This window comes from Nuphar pumila, chromosome 5 (genome assembly GCF_984573655.1).
Source record: "Nuphar pumila chromosome 5, dmNupPumi1.hap1.1, whole genome shotgun sequence".
Classification (NCBI taxonomy): Eukaryota; Viridiplantae; Streptophyta; class Magnoliopsida; order Nymphaeales; family Nymphaeaceae; genus Nuphar; species Nuphar pumila.
The window spans coordinates 18,404,562-18,413,244 of NC_143253.1; the positions used below are offsets into that span (position 1 = coordinate 18,404,562).

At 37.6% G+C, this 8,683-nt stretch overlaps 1 pseudogene across 1 annotated transcript; it reads right to left on the minus strand.

The window, feature by feature from the left end:
• Positions 1–292: 292 nt before the first annotated feature.
• Positions 293–1,859, minus strand: LOC149836995 (phospholipase A1-Igamma3, chloroplastic pseudogene; annotated as a pseudogene). Its single transcript, XR_016432230.1, has one exon. The product of XR_016432230.1 is annotated as a phospholipase A1-Igamma3, chloroplastic pseudogene (transcript).
• Positions 1,860–8,683: the final 6,824 nt, after the last annotated feature.

Here is an 8,683-nt window from a genome sequence, read left to right on the forward strand (position 1 = left end):
TATATATATATATATATATATATATATATATATATATATATATATATATATATATATATATATATATATATATATATATATATATAATGTGGAATAAATACGATTCAAGGGTTGATCCCTATTAAATCGACCACGCTGGAACCATCTGTAAGGTCATATTTGATCGAAACAACTTGCATCAATAAGATAAGATTTGAGGGATATGACGATGGAGATGAGTGGAACCGAATTTATGTATTTGTGCATGTGAAGGTTGTGCCATCAAGCACTTGATTCAAAGAACATTAATTCAAAGAACATAAGTATTTTCATTAAGAAGGTAAACACTTCCACAAGCAATACTTCTAACAAGCATTCTGATTCAAGCAGTTTGTGAAACTTCAACAGGCAAATTAGCCATTTCCGGAACCTGCTGCAGGTAGAGGGCAGTGTCCTCAGGGTGAGCAGCATGGAACCTTTGCTTATTAGGCATAACCCACCTTCCCTCAACATTCCTCACCAACCCTTTGTTCTGCTCCTGTCTCCAGCAAGGAGGAATGGAGTACTCTTCCTTCAAGAAGTCACAGCACTTGTTAACAAGCGCAATGTCTCTCCTGTTCACCAAATGAAACCTCTTATTGTCCTCGCCGTGGTGCCCATCGACAAGGTGCAGCAGTGCTTCCAAGTTATGGTGGCACCGCAAGTCATAGGTGGCCTTGAGGAATGGGGATACCGTGTGGTCCAGAGCAAGCTCAACCCCCACATGGTTAAAACTCCACGGCACTATGGGGACCTTATCATGCACATTGATGACCCTCAAAACCTTCAATCCTAGCTCCTGACACCTCTCCTTGAATCTCGGGTTCCCTACTTTAGGCCCGGAGAATGAAAAAACAGTGATTGGTATTCTTCTTCCATCTCCCATAACGTTGGCCTTCATCTCAGCTATGTCATATGCACTTATCACAGCCAGGGCTGCACCAAGACTGTGTCCGGTGATTGTTATGCTGGTCTCAATCTCCTCATTGCCATACTTCTCTAGCAGACGCTTAACCTCTGCTAGAACCTGTTCGCGCGCCGAGAACTCGCAGAAGTTGCAGAGATGAGTGGCTTTCTGCACATACAGATCAAGAAACCCGGAGTGGATCTTGATGTTTTGGTCTCTGGTGAAACCTGTTGGTGTTTTGCATGTTCATGAGATCTTCCATCCATTCTAGTTGTGTTACAGTGCCTCTCCATGCAATAAGGATGTCCCTTCTGCCCAGCCTTCTTACTTCTTCTTCATCTGTGCATGTGGCAATGTAGCCTATCCAGTTTGAGTGTGCACTCCATGCCTTTTGGATGTTTGACATCTTGAAGAGTGCCTCAAGGTTCTTGTTGTAAGTGGCATAGAGGTACCTGCTCACCTCATAGCCTCTGTGGTGCATCTCTAGACTTTGGAAGAAACTCTGTGCATCATATTTGCAGGCACCACAGTGCTTGGAGTAGGTGTCGTAATCAAAGGCATCATAGCAGGCCTGAGCAAACTCACCGTAGCGGATGATCTCGGCGCGGAGGTGAGGGTGCAGTGGGTCTAAGAGGCCTTCCCAGTTTCTCTGGCCATGGACTTCTCTCCATGTATCTGATAGTCTTTGTGTGTCGGTTGTCGTCGTCTGTGGTTCCTTGCTGACATGTTGGTGCTCGGCTTCAACTATGAGCTGCCCCCACTCTTTCTGCTGCAACAGTGTTGCATGGATCCTTGAAAAGGATGTTAATTTTGAGGTTCCAGGGAGTTGGTTGTGGCAGTAGGAACTTGAGGACCTGAGATTGAGGTGGGGTGTCATTGTGGGATTCATGGAGGGCTTGATGTGGTATGGTGAGAAGCTCAAAATACAAGCCATGGTGCCAACTTGTGGATACTTAACACTGGTAGAAAATTTGCAAGAGAAGCAATAAGGAGAGAGAGAGAGAGAGAGAGAGAGAGAGAGAGAGAGAGAGAGAGAGAGAGAGAGAGAGAGAGAGAGAGCAGCAGCAGTAGCATGAAGGTGTAGAGGGATCAAATGTGCATAGGAAATGAAGGGCTTTTAAAGGAGAGGTATGGTTGAAGGCGTGAAGGGTGGATGAGAGGCAAATGCCATAAATTACACTAGTAGCACCGGAAGGGATCTCATCAGTTGAAGCATTGTCTCAAGTTGAGAGAGAGAGAGAGAGAGAGAGAGAGAGAGAGAGAGAGAGAGAGAGAGAGAGAGAGAGAGAGAGATGGTATGTGTGATTTCCCACGTTTTCAAGAAAGCATCAAATCTTGTTCCAAAAAGACGTTTTAACGCAATTCAATTGTCTGCACCAATGATGTCAGTATCGGAATCGGACCTGTATCCTGTATCGTTAGGCCAACAATTCAAATGAATTGGCCGAAATCGATCCTCAAGTGAATCGTTCTGAATTGGCCAAAAAACAATTAAAAAATATTACGTGTCAATCACGTGTTAAATTCATTAAAAAAATATTTAAAATTTAATTTTAAGCTAATTTTTACATTTATTAAAATTAAATAGTTCGATTCACATCAGTATCGTATCGATTATCTGGCGATGCAATATGTATCGGCCGAGATTCAGGCCGATACACACCGATACCAACAGCATTGGTATGCACACGCTCAAGCTTTCTAAAACCTCAAACTTAGTTTGAGCACTTGGATGGAGTCCAAACAAGATATGGAATAGCATAAGAGATATGGAATGATAGTTAGTGGATTGGCAACGAAGGAACGTTTTCATTTCTTGACTTGGTGGGCCCAGGAAAGGTGTTACCAATCAGTGATGGTTTCTTCCTGTTAACCAAGAGTTTTCCATTGAGTTTTAATGGACATGACAAAGGATCTTATCCTATGGCATATGATGCCCTAGGATCCCATGTTAGATCTTAAACTTCCAATCTGACGCATCTAATGGCGGGAGATAGTCCACATTCAGGTGAAAATGCGTAGACTAATCCTAGCCGTTGGTTGGACTTGTAGGATCAACACAGAATGAATCTCATAATATGCCATATTATGTGATCGGTAATAGAATCTCTTGCGTACCGTAGCACATCCGGTGATCGAGCAAAGTACTCGGCCCACACAAAACATACAAAAAATGGCTACAGGAGCACCGATTTTATGTGTTTTGTGTAGAGGTGGCTAATGGGCCGTTTTGACCTGTTAACCGGACAGGAACCGGACCGTTGGAACCCAGACCGGCACGACCCAAGAGCTACAGTAATGGTCTGGGCCCAACCCGTGAACCGTGTAGTGGGCCATGCTGGTTTCACCCGGACCCGAAAACCCATTACAATCCGGACCCGTTTAACTCATGAACCGGACCGGATCAACCCGCTAACCCGCCGCAACTCGTCTAACAACCCGTCCAGTAAGGTTATAAAATGGTTAGTTTCGTTTTTTTTTATCAAAAAACCCGCTCCCAGAAGCTATAAATGGCTACTTTGAAGGGTTTTTTGGTCAAATGAGCTTAAAACACCCAAAAGATATTTCTAACCCTCCCAACAACTATATTGTAAAGGTATTTGGGGAAAAATGAAAATTTGATAATTCTATAAATTTTTCTGAATTGTTTCAATTTTTTGGATATTTTTCAATTTTTCTGATTTTTTTTTCAATTATGCTGGTTTGCAGGTTCAACCCGTGAACCGGCCCGCCTAAGCCCGGGGCCCAACCGTGCCGGTTTCATTGGGCTGGTGCGGTTTGGCCTTCTCACAAACGGTTTGATTCAATGAACTGGCCTGTCTCAAATGGTCTGGTTCATGAATCGACCTATTAATGGGCCTGAACCGGCGGACCATGTGCCGGTTCAGGCCCGTCTGCCACCTCTAGTTTTGTGTGGCCCGAGTACTTCGTACAATACTCGGCCGATCACCTAACCATGCCTTATTGCTAGGGGTGTCAACAGGTCAGATTTGGTTTGGACTGAGTTGGTACCAGACTTAGACCTAGGTTTTGGGTATGGTATCGGGTTCGGACCTGAGTCAATTCGAAACCACTATAAGAAAAACCATACCTGGACCCAATAAAAACTACATGAACCAGACCCAGACCATACCCGATAAAACCATATTTTGTATCATTTTTACATTGAAAAATTGTGGGTCTTAATCGAAACTCTGGTTGGGTCTGGGTCTGGTATAAAATTTCACAGACTATACCCGAATCCAAGTATTAATCGGACCTTCAGGTCCGGACCTGGGTGTTAATTGGATCTTATCGTTTATCACCATACTCGGATCCTATAGGGTTTGGTTCGGGTCGAGTCCGTGTAAACCCAACCAGTTGACACCCCTACTTGTTGCCTACAAGGGCAGCCTTAAGCAATTATTGTTCCACAATAATTGGAAATTGTCCTTTCAAAACAAAAAAATTAGAAGTCGTCTTTGAATTGGTATCCATGCTGAATCAACAAAAGCTGAGGGAATTTTGTTGGGCGTGATACGTCCATATCAGCTTTAAAGGGTCATGCTCCAAATGTGTGCCCTCTCTAAACGTTAGGTGTTTGATAGGATTCTTCACATATCATAATTGCAGGATTTTTTTTTTTTGCTTAGTCTGAATCTATAGATATATTTGTCATACTTTACTCAATAGGAAACATATGTTAGATAAGGTATTTTTCATGCTTATATGTGTTTTCATAAAGAAGAAGGATCAACACATATCACACTAAAACATGATAAAAAATACAACTTTCCATGAAATCAATTCTATGCAAAGCATATCTTTTAGTAAGCAATGACAAATGTACATCTATAATTTGTAGAACGGGTTATGACAAATGCATCTCTCACTCAGGCTACTCAGCTTAACAAGTAGATTTCATTCAATTTGTTATAGATTGGATGATAGAAAAACTGTTGGTCTTGTGAAAAGGTAGGAAGATCTAGCCATAGATTTTTTTTAAGGCTTCAAAAATAGACAGCTCATAATGTACCAAAATATTGAGTCGATGCAGCTTGAACCTATGATTTCTAGCTCAACAGTTTCGTGCCTTATTACCAAATATAAATCCATATGTATATATAGGGTAGTATTCGCTCATATCGGCCTCATTGTTTGTTCAAATACAATGGATCAACTGTTGGACCATGTTTTTTTTATTAAAAAGCACAAATTTATGAGCCAAGAAAATATCTCATATTGTAGATCATTTATTTTTCAAGGCACATAGGATCATGCCAACTTGGCATGATAGATACTCCATGTAGATCGCATATATAAGGTTAGTTTCATAAAAAAAAAAAAAAAGAAAAAAAGCTCATTTGGACATCATGGTGACCTAACCAAATATTAATTACATGTGTGTGTGAAAACATGCTAAATAGTTTTTTTGGGTTTTCCAATTCTTTTGTGCAATTCTAATCCTATTAATGTGTTCAAGAATGTTGACGTAATAATAATAGATAATTGGAACATTTTTTTTATAAAAATAAAGAAATTTGCAGTCTCAAAAATTTATAAAGATTTTGGGCTATTGATTTTAAAACCTTCATCGGAACCAAACACTCTAAGCGCTAATTCCTATAAAATCAAACATATAGATCACTTCTGCATGGACAATAATTTAAAATAAAATAAAAATCCCACAAAACCCCTTTTTTAGCATGTTTTATCTCTCTCACCACATATATTGAAGGTTATACAAACACCTTTGGATCACCATTGTGCAGGTTATTTTGATCAAATCAAACCTCAGGGATGGATTCACCATGTTCACAATAGGAGAGATCAGCTTTTAAATCGTGTTATTTTAAGGAAGTAAAAACAGGTAGATCATATATGTAAGGTTAATTTTACAAAAATCTATAAAAAATAAAAATAGTAAAAGAAGCACTTGTATACACAATCAGGTTCTTAAGGACTTGAAAAATCAGTAACACATTGTACTGAAATTTCACCGTTGAAAAAGAAATCAAGGTTTTACATCTGTGCTTAATGCATCTATTGAGCCGGTTTGAGCAAAATGAACTCACAGAAAATATTGGCTGTCTAGGAGTGCACTGCACTCTAGTAGAAACCATCTCATTCCTTCACATTTTTTTTTTGTAGATTACATAGTTTGTTTAGTCAAAAACATGTTTTAGATGTTCTAAACATTTTTTTATAATTTGTTTTTTTAAGGGTTATAGAATTCCACAATATATATACAATGCGTCAAAAAATCACTATTAATAAAGAATCATACTTTATATCGAAATCACCTTATCCAAAATGCACCAAATTATATGGAACTATTGAGCTGAAAATAATAAGTTTTGATCTACAATGTTTTTTTGTGAGAAATAAATTTTAAATCATATGATTGTGACACATAAACCAGTTTTTTAAATGCTTAAAAATGAATAGTCTACAATGCACAAAAATTTTATGACTCAAAAAATTATATTTTTTATTGAAATAATACGATCCAAAGCTTGATACTTAGCAAACAAACCTTCCTGAACACATCTATGTGGTCTGATTGAGTCGATAAAGCTTGATAGGGGGAGGTTAATTTGACTAAATTTGACCATGTGGAACATGGTCAAAATAGTAAGACATCGACCTATTGGATCACAGTTTTTCAATATGAAAATATACTTTTTGGCGTTTGAACATTTGGTACATTTCATTGATTTTTCATCCTTTATAAAAACTCGATCTAAAGGTTAATTTCTACTAATTAAACTGAATATGTAGGTCACATCTAGAGGGTTAGATGTGCAAAAAAACTGAAAAAATAAAAAAATACATTTTTACTCGGGGTTCCTTGCCCTTGAAGATAGCGAACATTACCTCTATATATATAGCTTTTTTCGCACATCTGACCCTTTAGATGTGATCTACATATTAAGTTTAGTAGAACTTGACCTTTGGATAATGTTTTTTAAACATATATGTTAGATTTTACAAGGGTTGAAAAAATCAATGGCCTATAATGTGATTATATTTTCAAACCTCAAAAAAAACAAATTTGCATAAAAAACTATAATCCAAATGTTGATTCATACTGAATACATCCATGAGGTCAAATTTGGTCAAAACAGCCTCTCCCTATGAGTTGCAACTAAGTTGATGAGGGTAGCAAATGCTATACCTAATATATATATATATATATATATATGTGTGTGTGTGGGTTAATCTAATATTAAATTAGTTGTCTTTAATATTAAATGAATTTAATAATATTAAAATAACTAAAATACCCTTAAAAAGTGGTATTTTTAAAAATATATGGTTAATTTTGAAATTTAAGAAGCCAAATTTGATGAATTCATACTCGCTTTCTTGAAAATGATGTTTTGACTTTTCAATTCTCTTCAAACTCAAACGACCTTTAATGCCCAAAAAGTATCCATGCATTTCTAAAATTACCATTCTCTTAAAGGTACTTTAATCATTTTCATAACCTTGAATCTATATAATGTTAAACGGAACTAGTTTAATCTTAGATTAATCCTCCTTATATATAATGTATGTGAGAGAGAAAAGAGCTTTTTAGACATGGTCCATATTCCTATCTTGAAAACAACAAAATTGACTATCATCTTATCTTAAAAAGAATGAAAAAGATAAAGTCTGACTAAATTTGTGGCTAGGACTGTCAATGGGTCAGGTTTGTATTGGGTACCCGATCTGACTTGAACCCGAATTTCTGGATACAGGCATAAAAGGTACTGAACTGAATAATATTTGGGTCAATGAGAAACTAACCCGATCGATAAACAGGCCGGGTTTGGGTTATGATTTTTGCTGGGTATTTGATTAGAGTATTTATTATGTATTTTTAGTAAAAGTAAACTTCTAAAATTATATGGAATATAATTGTTTTAGAAAAAAAAAATTTTTTTGGACCCCATAAAACTCGAATGTGTTATTGGGCACCCTGATGGATCGGGTACGTGACCAATTGACAGCGCTAATTGTGGCTCTCATACACGCTAGAATTCTATCAGACTGAACTAACATTACACCAAGTTTTTCTTTTGCACTTTTTTCTTTGTTTGCTATTGCAAAAATTAGCCAATGCATGAGCAAGATCTTTACAGGTGTAGCTTGAGACAGAACCATTTTCCACACTTTTTTCCCTGCATTCTGCTTCATGTTGCTTTGCGAGCTTTTGGGACCAAACTAAAGCCTTTCTTGTCAGTTTCTCTTTCTTTTTTTTATGCTTGTACATGAAATGATATGGACCGTCAACTTTGCTGATGTGAACTAACAACCTTTGGTAGCCTCTGCTTTTCAGTCACTTGAGATGTGGCAAAGAGATCACCAGACACTTCTACTCATATCCTTTGTGCCATTATACATATTCCTAATCTCATCTTTTGGTTTTTCCAGCCCTTAACAATCAAAAGTTCAGAGCATCCTGTCAGACTTGATGTGACCTTCTTTCCCATCCCTTCAACTTTTTCTTAGTGCCATGATATATTGACAGATGGGGTTTCTCATCTTTCATGATATATATATATATATATATATATATATATATATATATATATATATATATATAGAGAGAGAGAGAGAGAGAGAGAGAGAGAGAGAGAGAGAGAAACCCAAAGGTTAGCCCGGGTTTACACTCCTCAGAGGTGGTTTCCCTGTCCATGGAGAAAAAGAGATATTTTTGAATATGAGAAAGGTACTGGCTCATGTCTCAAAGGCACGGCATGGCACTTGGACACATCACGTGGCATGTTG